The sequence below is a fragment of the Dendrobates tinctorius genome, unplaced genomic scaffold (genome assembly GCF_039654945.1).
Source record: "Dendrobates tinctorius isolate UK_male_01 unplaced genomic scaffold, ASM3965494v1 ptg000065l, whole genome shotgun sequence".
NCBI classification, from domain to species: Eukaryota; Metazoa; Chordata; class Amphibia; order Anura; family Dendrobatidae; genus Dendrobates; species Dendrobates tinctorius.
The window spans coordinates 7,377,481-7,392,440 of record NW_027361733.1 but is presented as its reverse complement, the minus strand read 5'-3'; positions in this window follow the sequence as shown (position 1 = coordinate 7,392,440).

Genomic DNA, 14,960 nt, shown 5'->3' with positions numbered 1-14,960 from the left:
GTATAGGCCGGTACCTTTCTTTAATGGATGATCTCCAGTGGGGATATGGTGTTGAACCCCTTTTGCCTTCCCAAAGTCTAGAGGGTGTTTACTGAATACCCGATCATACTCCTGAGTCACTTGGTAAACCCCACTCTTTTGATATGATGGGGTGGAGTCAGTTCCCACATGCAGCTGCTGACACCACTCCTCCAGCTGCTTTACAGAGCCATTGTCGTCCTCCTGGTCGGATGAGACCAAGGGCTCTGCTGCCTGTATTGCGTTGTTACTGACAGTAAACAGCTTAGCAACTGTGGCATACCGAGGTATTGTGGCCTCCTCCTCCCCACAATTCAAGAGGCGTACAGGTACTCTCCCTTTGCGAACATCAACTACCCCTCTGGCTGTCAGGACAATGGGCCGGCTATCAGTGTACACTGGCTCTACCAATGCTTGGTAATCTTTTCCTCTGAGGCCTGTGGCTGCCCGACACCAAATTAACATTTCACATCTGGGGGGTATCGCAATGGGGAAAGAATCACTCACTCTGACGCTGCGAATTTCTCCGCTAGACAGTTCTACCTGCTGTCTTTGCATCAGGGCCTTGATTTCCTTCTGCAGGACTCGTTGTTCACTGGAACCAGCAGTCTCAGCCACCTGTTGCAACAAAACAATAACCTCGGCAAGACAGTTTTCAATCACATTAGTACCTACGGTCATCATTGGGTTACATTCTCGTCGATCAATGTCTACAACTATCAGACCTTGAGATTTTAACTCTACTCGCCCCACTTTAATAGTAATCTCTTTACATCCTACTTGCGGCAAAGACTGACCATTGCTGGCATCTACTGTGAGTTCATCACTTGGGCCACGAGTAAGTTCAGAGTCAGCCCAATACCGCTTGTAAAGGATATATGGCATAGTTGTCACCTGAGAGCCAGTGTCCAGCAAAGCGTTTATGGGGGTGCCGTCAATCACCACTGGGAGGATCGGTCACCCTCCAACATACTTGGCTCGCCAGTTCTTTGGGCCTTGTGGTCCTACTCCTGGGGGTTGGCCCTCTGCCCCAGGGGTTGCTCATTTAAATAACAGAATCTTGCGATGTGGCCTGCCTTGTAGCAGTGACGACAGATGGGACGTCCGTTCTGGTCATAGCGATCGTTGTCTCTCCCTCGGCGTGGTGGGATCCTCTTCTTCCGTAGCCACGGGACATCCTCTGGACTGGAGGCCAGCTGGATCTTCTCCTTTGAGGACACCTGCATGGACTGCACAGTTTTGGCAAGTGCAGCCATATTTTTGGTCAGCTCTTGGACCTGAAGGCGCAGTTCTGTAGATGGATCATTATCCAGAGTCTGTGCATCAGCCCCCACAGGGCTGGGAGGGAAAGATGCTGCTTCTTGGTGGTATGTGATCGCTGGGCGCCTAGGGGGCGCTGGACGGCTGACATTTGGTTCATGCAGCACCCGGAAAGCCCTGTCTTTGAAGTCTGCAAAGTCTAGGTCAGGGTTTTGTAGGGCTATGATGCGCAGCTGTGCTCTGTGGGTACTGGATAGGAGTCCCTCAATAAATTGCTCCTTTATCAGTCTGTCTCCATCTTTCACACTGTCTGGGTCAATCTGCTTTATGGCTCGCAGCGCCTCCTGCAGGCTAAGAGCATAGTCCAGTATACTGTTGTGGCGCCCCCAGGAGTATGGTCGCCACAGTGGCTTTGCCTTCCTCCAGGGGAGGGTAATGCCAGGCTTGGAGGCAATGATGGGTCTCTCTCGCAGTCAATCTATGCATGCAACACAGTTCAACTCCAGGCCAGCAGGGGGAGCTCTGAACTGGAATTAAGGGGAGGAGTGCTCTCTGAGGGCCAAGAGGAAGGAGTGGTTAGTTAGTCTGCGGAGGGTAAAGTGTGCAGACGTGTGGAAGGAGCGCTGAGATAGAGCTGAGAGGAAGAGCTCATCTCACGTAAGAACGCATGAACTGGAGCCTGGTCTCCGAGGCTGTATGGACACTGATGGTCCTACAGCAGACACCAGAGGAGTAGAAGGCTGTAAATGCAATACTCCCATTTAAGACTTGAGGGCACAACCGACACACTGTTAGTGAGCCGGGACTTAGAAGTGAGGAGTCCCTGGAACAGGCTACAGCTGTTTGTCGTACAAGTAGAGTTCTTGGGAACATCTGACAGGAGGAACTTCAGTGTAATTCGGTACTGGAGATCCCTCAAATAGGCGCTAAGAAGGAGACTACACAGCCCATCTGCTGAGAGAGAATCCCTGAGTTGCTTCCAGGCTAGCCTGCTCCGGTACCATCTGTAACCAGGACCCTGGACTGCATTTATCAAGTAAAGGTACAGAAATTGCACCCCGCTGTGTCTTGTCTGCTTCCTACCTTTCCGGCACCGCTACATCCCCGTGCCAACCCCATCTACACTGCCCTGGGACTACAGCTTCACCTGTGGGGAGCTTTTACATCTTTGCTGCACCATACCATCAGTCCCAGCGGATCTGCATGCAGCGTCAGCTTAACACCTTAACACCTCCCTTGCCGAGCACCACAGGTGACGTCACGAACTATTCATCTAACTACATTCCACCATTCACATTTTCCTATTACTTGGGTGCCCAGGGCCACGGTCCGGGTCACTGCTGCTGTGACACATCCCACTGATACCGGCCCGGTACCGAGTACCCCACAGCCCTGGGAGGGCGACCCAATTTGGCGTCACGAACAGCATAACGGAGTCCGGTACCCCCGGGTCCTGTGTGCCATAGACTGTGTTTGTGTAAAAGACTGTGTTGGCGCCATTGCCGCGCTGCTTGGCGCGTGCGGGAAACAAAAGAGGCGGGCCTTCGTGGGCGGAGCCCCTCCGAGGGGGTGAAGCAGTCAAGTCCCGCGTGGGAAGAGGAAAAGCGTGAGAGAAGTGGGAGGAGCTGAGGCCTACAGCCCAGAGCATCGGGCCTGCGAAGCGGCCGCTGGTAAGCTCACACAACTCCCGGCCCTGGCTAACGTTAACTAGGGGGGGAGAGGATGTCTGCGCCCCACAGCAATGCAGCGGCGGATACCGCCGCTCACCCCTCAGTGCCGCAAGGAATAGCGGCCACTGCAGCGGTGCCCATAATGCCGCTGTCTATGCCCTACCTTCCGGGAGCGGCCTGGCTACCGCAGTACTCGGGTGAGTCGCATACCCTGAGTGAATTCAAAGAGAGTCTGTGTAGTTTGTTTAAAGTATACCCTCTGTCTGAAAGCCAGAAAGTGAATATCCTGATTGGACAGCTAACGGGTGCAGCACAGAGAGAAGTGAAAGCCTGGCAGGACACTGATAAAGAGACTGTTGCAAAGATCCTGGCCAAGCTGAGAAGCACCTTTGACACTTGCACTGCAGCTGAAATCAAGATGAGGTTCTTTGGCTGTAAACAGAAGGCGCAGGACAGTATAAGGGACTATGCTCTCAACCTGCAGGAGGCGCTGCGAGCAGTTAAGCAAGTTGATCCTGACAGTGTAAAAGAGGAAGATACTGTAAACTGTTAAAGGAGCAGTTCATTGAAGGACTTCTATCCCGTACACACAGAGGACAGTTGCGCATCATAACCCTACAAGACCCTGATCTGGACTTTGCTGATTTTAAGGACAGGGCTATACGGGTACTGCAGGAACCCACTGACAGCAGTCCAGCGCCCCTGAGGTGCCCAGCGATCACCTACCACCAGGAAGCAACGTCTTTCCCTTCCACCCGTGTGGAGGCTGATGCACAGACTCTGGATAAAGATCCACCTGAAAAGCTGCGTCTTCAGGTCCAGGAGTTGACCAACGGAATGGCTGCACTTACTAAAACTGTGCAGTCTCTGCAAGTGTCCTCCAAGGAAAAGATCCAGCTGGCTTCCAGCCCAGAGGATGTCCCGTGGCTCCGGAAGAGGAGAGCTCCGCCACTCCGAGGGAGGAACAACGATCGCTATGACCAGGACGGACGTCCCATCTGTCGCCACTGTTATAAGGCAGGTCATCTTGCAAGATTCTGTCCTTTAAACAAGCAACCCCTGGGGCAGAGGGCCAACCCCCAGGAATAGGATCCCCAGGCCCAAAGAACTGGACAGCCAAGTATGTTGGAGGGAGGCCAATCCTTCCAGTGGTGATTGACGGTATCCCCATGAACGCTCTACTGGACACTGGCTCTCAGGTGACCACTATGCCGTACATTCTTTACAAGAGGTATTGGGCTGATTCTGACCTTACCCGTGGCCCAACTGATGAATTGACAGTAGTTGCCAGTAATGGTCAGTCTTTGCCGCAGATTGGATGTAAAGAGATTACTGTTAAAGTGGGTAGGGTAGAGCTAAAATCTCAAGGTCTGATAGTTGTGGATATTGGTCGACGTGAATGTAATCCCATGATGACTCTTGGTACAAATGTAATTGAAAACTGTCTTTCCGAGGTTGTTGTCTTGTTGCAACAGGTGGCTGAGACTGCTGGTTCCAGTGAACAACGAGTCCTGCAGAAGGAGATCAGAGCCCTGATGCAAAAATAACAGGTAGAACACTGTGGCGGAGAAATTGGCAGTGTCAGAGTGAGTGATCCCTTCCCCATTGTAATACCCCCCAGGTGGGAAACGTTGATTTGGTGTCGGGCAGCTATAGGTCTTAGAGGGAGAGATTACCAGGCATTGGTAGAACCAGTATACTCCGATAGCAGGCCCACTGTCCTGACAGCCAGAGGGGTGGTTGATGTGCGAAAAGGGAGAGTGCCTGTACGCCTCTTGAATTGTGGGGAGGAGGAGGCCACAATACCTCGGTACGCCACAGTTGCTAAGCTGCTCACTGTTAAGAACAACTCATTGCAGGCAGCAGAGCCCTTGGTCTCATCCGACCAGGTGGAGGACAATGGCTCTGTTAAGCAGCCAGAGGAATGGCGTCAGCAACTGCAGGTGGGAACTGACTCTACGCCCTCATACCAGAAAAATGGGGTTTACAGAGTGACACAAGAGTATGAGCGGGTATTCAGCAAACACCCACTAGATTTTGGGCAAGCAAAAGGGTCTCAACATCATATCCCCACTGGAGACCATCTACCCATTAAGGAGAGGTACAGACCTATACCCCCAACACAATACCAATGTGCTAAGAGTATGTTGACAGAGATGAAGGAAGCTGGGGTTATCAGACAGTTGTAGCCCATGGGCAGCTCCCATAGTTTTTGCAAAGAAAAAAGATGGTACCATGAGAATGTGTGTTGATTACAGGAAAATTAACAGCATTACACATAAAGATGCCTACCCATTACCTAGAATTGAGGCATCATTAGCTGCACTTAAAACTGCTAACTACTTTTCCACGTTAGATCTCGCTAGTGGGTATTGGCAGGTTCCCGTGGCAGAGGCAGACAAGGAGAAAACAGCATTTACCACTCCAATGGGTCTCTGTGAGTTCAACTATATGCCATTCGGGCTCTGCACCGCTCCAGGAACATTTCAACGGCTGATGGAGTGCTGCCTGGGACACATGAACTTAGAGACGGTCCTGTTGTACTTGGATGATGTAGTTTTCTCCAAAACCTATGAAGATCATCTGGAACACCTGGCTGAAGTGTTTGAAGCTTTGTCCAATTTTGGCCTGAAGGTGAAGCCTTCCAAATGCCACCTCCTGAAGCCCAAGGTACAGTACCTCGGTCATGTGGTCAGTGCAGAAGGTGTGACACCAGATCCTGACAAGGTCACAGTCATCCGGGACTGGCCGAAGCCCAGCAACCTTCATGAAGTACGTCAATTCCTTGGACTGGTAGGCTACAACCGAAGATTCATCAAAGGCTTTACTGAAATAACCACCCTTATGCAAAATCTTCTGGTGGGGCAGTCCAAGAAGACCAAACAAAAAAATTCCACCTTTGAATGGACTGAAGAGTTGGAGAGATCATTCACTCGGCTGAAGATGGCTCTCACAGGTGACGAAGTTCTGGCCTACCCAGATTATGACAAACCCTTTGTGCTGTACACTGATGCCAGCAATGTGGGACTAGGAGCAGTACTGTCGCAGGTACAGAATGGAAAAGAAAGAGTAATCTCCTACGCCAGCAGGAAGCTGCGTCCAACTGAAAGGAATCCTGACAACTACTGTTCTTTCAAGCTGGAGTTCCTTGCCATAGTCTGGACTGTCACCAAAAGGTTCAAACATTACCTAGCCTCCACCAAGTTTACTATCTTCACGGACATCAATCCGTTGACCCACATGGAAACTGCAAAACTAGGTGCACTGGAGCAGCGATGGATGGCTCGGCTATCTAACTATGAATTCACCATCAAGTACCGAGCAGGGCACAAGAATGCCAATGCTGATGCGCTGTCCAGGATGCCTAATCTGCCAGATGCAGGAGAAGACCCTGAGGATCTTGAAGAAATAGAGCTACCTCCCTTCTACCGGCCAATTGCGGCCCAACGTGCCCAAGGAGTGAGAAACCGACGGTCTGGCTTGTAGGAGGTCACCCTAAATCCATTGCCCCATCATGACTGGGCAGAAACGCAAGATAGTGACCCTGTAGTCCGCCTCGTGAAGGAGCTACTGTCGCAAGCTGACTCACGCCCAGAGTCGGATGCTCCTGAAGAAACCCAGCAGATGTGGAAGGAGAGAGGCCGGCTGTTCATCTATGAAGGAAAGCTGTGTCGGAGGAGTATCGATGCTCGCACTCATGAGCTGGTCTGGCAGGTGGTAGTCCCGAAGAGAGAGGCATCAATGGTCCTAGAAGCATACCACAATGGAGCTGGACACTTTGGATGGAAGAAGTTGGAAGCTTTGCCCCGAGAGAGATTCTATTGGGCTGGTATGAGGCTGAAAAGTGGTGCCGAGAATGTGGACAATGTAACGTGCGCAGAAAGGATTGAAACAGCCAGAGAGCTCCTCTGCAGCCAATTGTAACCAAACAGCCACTCGAGTTGGTCGCCCTGAACCATGTGAAGCTGGTTCCAAGCCGTTCAGGATACATCTATGCTCTTACCATCGTGGACCACTACTCAAGATTCCTGGTAGGTGTGCCTGTCAAAGATCAAACAGTCAGGACACCAGCCAGAGCATTCCAACAGCACTTCTGTAGACCACATGGATATCCTGAAAGAGTGCTTACAGATCAAGGTCCAGCTTTCGAGGCAGAAGTGTTCCAGGAATTCTGTAATTTGTATGGTTGTAAGAAGATCGGACAACGCCGTACCACCCACAGACCAATGGCATGTGTGAGAAGATGAACCAGGTAGTGATGGACCTACTGAAGACTTTGCCCTTGGAGGAGAGAAATCTGTGGCCAGAGAAGTTGCCAGATCTGGTGGACCTCTACAACCATATTCCAGTGAATTCCACCAACTGTACCCCAGCCTACTTAATGAGATCAAGACCTGGTAAACTGCATATTGATTTGGACATGGGAGTCCTTACGCCTGAAGTAACGTCACCAGATGCTGACTGGGATACAGAAAGACAACAACAGTACAGAAGAGTTCAAGAATGCGTTGGAAAGAGTCTAGCTCAGGCAAGACAAAAGCAGGAGAAGCTTTACAATCAAAATGCACCTGCCGTTCCTTTGTCGCCAGGAGAACAAGTCTTAAAAAGGAAAAGAAGATTGCACAAATTGGATGATCAATGGGAAGCTGAACCTTATACCATTCTGCCCTCAATCTTTGATAATACCAAGGTATGCCTTATTAGCAAAGATGGAGGAGAAACCTCAGCAACAATATCAAGAGATCACCTGAAACGATGTCCTGACCTGTTGAAGGAAAGAGTGGAAGAACCAGATAACATCCAACCCATAGAGGAAGAAGAGAAGGTCAGCACAATACTTGGAGAATTCCCTGCGAATTGGACTAAAGTAAATGAAGCTATAGTGGTGCCAGTGTTGACATTTCCCCAATTGGTAGCACAGGAAGACGTGATTCCAGAAAACCCTGAAGATAAGGAAAATCAGGCAGCAGATGCTACACCAGCAGTGGAGACAGAGAACCCTCGCCCTGCCAGTAGTGAATCTGACATGCCCATAGTGACTCTAAGAACACGTAGACATGTACCACCCAGTTCACATACTACACCAGTAGTTAGAACCAGACAATCAGTAAGGGCCATCACAACACCAGTGTTACGCAGATCTACTCGTATCACCCAAGGCATACTACCAGTTAGATTCCACATATAACTGTCCAATATAAAATAAAGTTGAGTATTGTAAATGTTAACCTGTCTGTAAATATGTAACTGTTTAAGCTTTTGTACCTACAGGTAACCTGTAAGACTTTCCTTTAAATTTTCCAGTTTTTTTATTTATGGACATTGGACTACAGGACTGCGTGTGGTTAAAAACATTCCTTGTAAATAGTTCACCATTTGCCCAGGAATGGACCATGGACATTGATGCTTGGACTTATCATCATAGGACCATTTTTGAAGCACTTGGTTTTTGTAACTTTTTCATTTTTAAATCTTGTTTAACTGTTTATATGTTTCATGTTTTGTTCAGCCCAGGAGTGCTGACTTGCACTAGGGGGGAATGTTGTGCCCCCAGGAGTATGGTCGCCACAGTGGCTTTGCCTTCCTCCAGGGAAGGGTAATGCCGGGCTTGGAGGCAATGACAGGTCTCTCTCGCAGTCAATTTGTGCATGCAACACAGTTCCACTCCAGGCCAGCAAGGGGAGCTCTGAACCGGAATTAAGGGGAGGAGTGCTCTCTGAAGGCCAAGAGGAAGGAGTGGTTAGTTAGTCTGCGGAGGGTGAAGTGTGCAGACGTGTGGAAGCAGCGCAGAGATAGAGCTGAGAGGAAGAGCTCATCTCCCGTAAGAGCGCATGAACTGGAGCCTGGTCTCCACGGCTGTATGGACACTGATGGTACTACAGCAGACACCAGAGGAGTAGAAGGCTGTAAATGCAATACTCCCATCTAAGACTTGAGGGCACAACTGCAACACTGATAGTGAACCGGGACTTAGAAGTGAGGAGTCCCTGGAACAGGCTACAGCTGTTTGTCGTACAAATACAGTTCTTGGGAATATCTGAAAGGAGGAACTTCAGTGTAACTCGGTACTGGGGATCCTTCAAATAGGCGCTAAGAATGAGACTGCACAGCCCATCTGCTGAGAGAGAATCCCTGAGTTGCTTCCAGGCTAGCCTGCTCCGGTACCATCTGTAACCAGGACCCTGGACTGCATTTATCAAGTAAAGGTACAGAAATTGCACCCCGCTGTGTCTTGTCTGCTTCCTACCTTTCCGGCACCACTACATCCCCGTGCCAACCCCATCTACACTGCCCTGGGACTACAGCTTCACCTGTGGGGAGCTTTTACATCTTTGCTGCACAATACCATCAGTCCCAGCGGATCTGCATGCAGCGTCGGCTTAACACCTCCCTTGCCGAGCACCACAGGTGGCGTCACAAACTATTCATCTAACTACATTCCACCATTCACATTTTCCTATTACTTGGGTGCCCAGGGCCACGGTCCGGGTCACTGCTGCTGTGACACATCCCACTGATACCGGCCCGGTACCGAGTACCCCACAGCCCTGGGAGGGCAACCCACTGTCCTACGCTCTCTGCTTACACCCAAAGAATCTCATTTTTATTTCAGCTGCAGTGTGGGTGTCAAGGTGCTTCTTAGCTTAGCCAGGATCTTTTTAACAGTCTCTTTATCAGTGTCCTGACAGGCTTTTTCTTCCCTTTGCGCAGCACCAGTTAGCTGCCCAATAAGGATGTTCACTTTTTGGCTTTCAGACAGAGGATACACCTCAAACAAGCTCTTTAAATTCACTCAGGGTATGTGACTTCCCTGAGCACTGCAGTAGCCAGGCTGCTGCCGGTATATAGGGCATGGACAGCGGCATTATGGGGACTGCTGCGGTGGGCGCTGATTCTTGCGGTGCTCTGGAGGCAGCGCTGGCTGCTGGATTCTGCGGTGCCATTGGAGCCGCAGCTGCGCTGGCCCCTGCATCTTGCGGCGCTGTGGGGGGTGCGGTGGCGTCCACCGCTGCGTCTGCTCTTGCCTCAGACATTCTCCTCCCCCCCTAGTTAACGTTTGGCCAGGCCCTGGGTTGCGCTGGCTTACCGGCTGCTGCTCTGCAGGCTGGATGATCGGGCGACGCCGGGACTGCAGGCCTCTGCTCCTCACTTCCCGCGCACTGGCCTCTTCCCGTGCAGCACTTCACTTTTTCGTGCTTTTCATCTGGCTCCGCCCATGACAGCCCGCCTGTTATGATTGAGTCACCGTAGGAGGCAAAAACAGAAATACAAGCTAAGTCCAGAAAACCAGAGAAGTTGGCAACTATCAGATTGCAGACCCCTGAACCTATCAACACAACTAGCAGTAGCCGTGGGGGGTTCCTACGATGCCCTAGACCCCTCGATCACAGCCGGAGAATTAAATAGGCCTAAAGAAAGAAAAGGGAAATCTAAACTGCCCCAGAGCAGACCCCAAAGCAATAGGCAGCCCCCCAACATGTAATGACGGTGAAGCAAGATGAAAACACAACACAGACAGAAAGATAGACTGAGCAAAGCCGGGGCCCAAAACTACCTAGATAGGAAAGGACAGGAAGGCTGCTGTCTGCAATCTGCCAAAACCCTATCAAAGACATAAGCCAACAAGCTGATATGAAAAAGACCCTGAAGCAGCTAGGCTTCAAAAACTAAATCAGCACTCAGGTATTTTCAGAAGACAGAGCTAAAGTAATTCAGCACACCCCAGCAGGGAATGGCAGAAATCCAGAAAAACAAAGCAAAACAAAGTCAAAGCACAAATGCAAAAAGCCGAGCAGCAAACTTAGCTTTAGAGGAGCAGGAATTCAGACTGGTCTCCAAGGATCCCACAGAGAAATCACCCGCAGGGCAGAAGGGCGTCGGCAGCCTTATATCCAGTCAGTAACTCCACTCAGCCAGTCATCATCATCAGCCTCAGGTGTTTGATAATCAGGCTCACTACCTTTCTTTGCCAGAAGAGGGAGTTCCTCGGGCCTCAGTAGTGAAGGGGAAAATGAACTCACAACAGTACCTCCCCCTTGAGGAGGGGTCACCGAACCCTCAACCACGCCACCAGGGCGATCAGGGTGAGCCCGATGAAAGGCACGCACCAATCTTTTGGCATGAATATCAGAGGCAGAGACCCAGGAATTATCCTCCTGACCATAACCCTTCCACTTAACCAAATACTGGAGACTCCGTCTAGCCAGACGGGAATCCAGTACTTTCACTACCTCATATTCCATGTTACCTTTAACCAATACAGGGTCTGGAGGTGCCACCCCCGGAACAACAGGTTCATCAAACCTCTTCAACAAAGATTTATGGAACACATTATGGATTTTAAATGTGACAGGAAGAGCCAAACGAAAAGAGACCGGATTAATAATCTCCACAATCTTGTAAGGTCCAATAAATCTAGGCTTAAACTTAGAAAAAACCACCTTCATAGCAATATTTTTTGATGATAACCACACCATATCACCAACCTTAAACTGGGGACCAATGGTCCTATGTCGGTTGGAAAACCGCTGGGCCTTTTCCTGGGAGAGAGATAACTTATCCACCACTTGGTCCCAGATCTGGTGCATTCTCTCCACCACAGTGTCAACACCTGGTCAGGCAGAGGGCTCCACCTGCCCTGAAGAAAATCGAGGATGAAACCCAAAGTTACAAAAAAAAGGTGACATCAAAGTGGCAGAACTAGCTCTATTATTTAAAGCAAATTCGGCCAAGGGCAAAAATGAAACCCAATCATCCTGATCAGCAGAAATCTATTATTTAAAGCAAATTCGGCCAAGGGCAAAAATGAAACCCAATCATCCTGATCAGCAGAAATAAAACATCTCAAATATGACTCCAAGGTCTGGTTTGTTCTCTCTGTCTGCCCATTGGTCTGAGGGTGAAAAGCAGAGGAGAAGGACAACTGAATTCCCAGCCTGGAACAGAAAGTTCTCCAAAATCTAGACACAAACTGGACTCCTCTGTCAGATACAATGTTCTCAGGAATCCCGTGCAAACGAACCACCTGTTGTAAAAACAGGGGCACCAACTCAGAGGAAGACGGCAACTTAGGGAGTGGTACAAGATGAACCATCTTAGAGGACCTATCACAAATCACCCAAATAACAGTCATCCTTTGAGAGACAGGCATATCAGAGATGAAATCCATTGAAATATGGGTCCATGGCCTCTTGGGGACAGGCAAAGGCATCAACAACCCACTAGAGCGAGAACACGATTTAGACCGGGAGCACGTCCCACAGGACTGCACAAAATTCCTGACATCACGAGACAAGGCGGGCCACCAAAAAAACCAACTCACCAGATCTCTAGTACCAAAAATACCTGGATGACCAGCCAAAGCAGAGCAATGAACTTCAGACATCACTCTCTTCTTCCACTGGTCAGGAACATACAACTTTCCACTGGGACAACGCTCAGGTTTGTCCTCCTGGAACCCTTCCAGAGCACGTCTCAAATCGGGCGAGATGGCAGAAAGAACTACCCCTTCGCCTAAGATGGTAGCAGGCTTGGTCACCACAGGAAAATCAGCAAAGAAGCTCCTAGAGAGGGCGTCTGCCTTGACATTCTTCGTTCCAGGAAGAAAAGAAATCACAAAATCAAAACGTGTAAAAAACAAGGCCCACCTAGCCTGTCTAGGGTTCAAGCGCTTAGCCGACTCTAGGTAAATCAAATTCTTGTGGTCAATGAGAACCACGACTTGATGCTTGGCTCCCTCCAACCAATGTCTCCACTCCTCAAATTCCCATTTCATGGCCAACAGTTCCCTATTCCCCCACATCATAGTTACGTTCAGATGGAGAGAACTTTCGGGAAAAGAAAGCACAGGGATTCATTTTAGATGTTACAGGATCCTTTTGGGACAAAACAGCTCCTGCACCAATCTCAGAAGCATCCACCTCTACCTGGAACAGAAGTGAGACATCAGGTTGCTGCAAAACCGGGGCGGAGGTGAATCTTCGCTTCAGCTCCTGAAAGGAAGAAACAGCCTCCGGAGACCAATTTAACACATCAGCACCCTTCTTAGTCAAATCAGTCAATGGCTTGGCAATACTAGAAAATTTTGCTATAAATTTCCGATAAAAATTAGCAAAACCCAAAAACTTCTGGAGGGCCTTCAAAGAAGTGGGCTGAACCCAATCGTAAATGGCCTGTACCTTGGCCGTGTCCATTTCAATAGTTGACGGGGACAAAATAAATCCCAAAAAAGAAATCCTCTGTACTCCAAAAAGGCATTTAGATCCTTTGACATACAGGGAATTCTCCCTCAAGATCCGGAACACAGTCCGAATATGTTCCATATGAGAATCCCAATCCTTGGAGAAGATCAAAATATCATCCAGATAGATAATCAAAAATTTATCGACAAAATCTCGGAAAATATCGTTCATGAAGCACTGGAAGACAGAAGGGGCATTAGTGAGCCCAAAAGGCATCACCAGGTACTCAAAATGTCCCTCCGGAGTATTAAACGCCGTCTTCCATTCATCCCCATGCTTAATGCGAATAAGATTATACGCCCCCCTGAGGTCAAGCTTGGTAAACCAGCAAGCACCTTTAACTCTGGAGAATAGATCAGAAATCAGGGGTATCGGATACTGATATTTAACAGTAATTTTGTTGAGGGCACGATAATCAATACAAGGTCTTAATGATCCATCCTTTTTGGCTCCAAAAAAATAACCCGGCACCTAAGGGTGACGAGGATGGTCTAATATGACCCTTCTCCAACGCCTCCTTAATATAGGATCGCATAGCCTCATGCTCGGGTACAGATAAATTGAAGAGCCGACCCTTGGGAAATTTACACCCCGGGCTCAGTTCAATTGCACACTCATAACTCCTATGAGGAGGCAGAGACGCAGACTCATTCTCACTAAATACATCATAAAAGTCCGCCAAATAATCAGGAACATCATGCGACTGAGGAGAGGTGGAAAACACCGGAGCCTCACTAAAGGCACACCGACAACCCCAACTCACCAGACACAGATTTCCAATCCAAAACTGGATTATGAATCTGTAACCAAGGAAACCCCAGAACAATAGTATCATGCAGATTATGCAACACCAAAAATCTGCAATTTTCTTGATGGTCTGGGGCGACCCGCATTACCACCTGGGTCCAAAACTGAGGTTTATTTTTAGCCAAAGGAGTAGCATCAATCCCCCTCAAAGGTATAGGCGTCTGCAGAGGTGTCATCGGAAATCCACAACGTTTAGCAAAATCCAAGTCCATTAGGTTTAGGGCTGCTCCCGAATCCACAAAAGCCTTGGCGGAAAATGTGGACAGGGAGCAGATCAGAGTAATAGCCAGAAGAAACTTAGGTTGAACACCCCCAACAGAAAACGTGTGTGCAAAGCGTTTCTCTCGTTTAGGACAGACAGAAATAATATGAGAGGCATCTCCACAGAAAAAACACAACTTATTACGCCTTCTGAACTCCTGACGCTGCTCTCTGGACAAAACTTTATCACATTGCATAGGTTCAGACATTTGTTCAACAGGTGGCAACACCTCTCGTGCAGCTTTGCGTTCGCGCAAACGCCGATCAACCTGAATGGCTAATGACATAGAATCGTCAAGACCAGAGGGAACAGGAAATCCCACCATAGTATCTTTTACGGCTTCTGACAACCCCTTCCGAAAGAGAGCAGCCAAGGCATTATCATTCCAGGTAGTAAGTACTGCCCACTTTCGGAATTTTTGACAGTACAATTCTGCAGAATCACGACCCTGGTTCAATGCCAGCAGGGTCTTTTCAGCCTGATCAATGGCATTAGGTTCGTCATACAACAACCCCAAGGCCTGAAAAAATGCGTTCACATTAGTCAGAATAGGATCATCTGGTTTCAAAGAAAACGCCCAATCCTGGGGATCGCCACGCAGCAAAGAGATGACAATTTTAACCTGCTGCGCGGAGCTCCCTGACGAGTTAGGCTTCAAGGCAAAAAATAATTTACAATTATTTTTGAAATTCAAAAATTTAG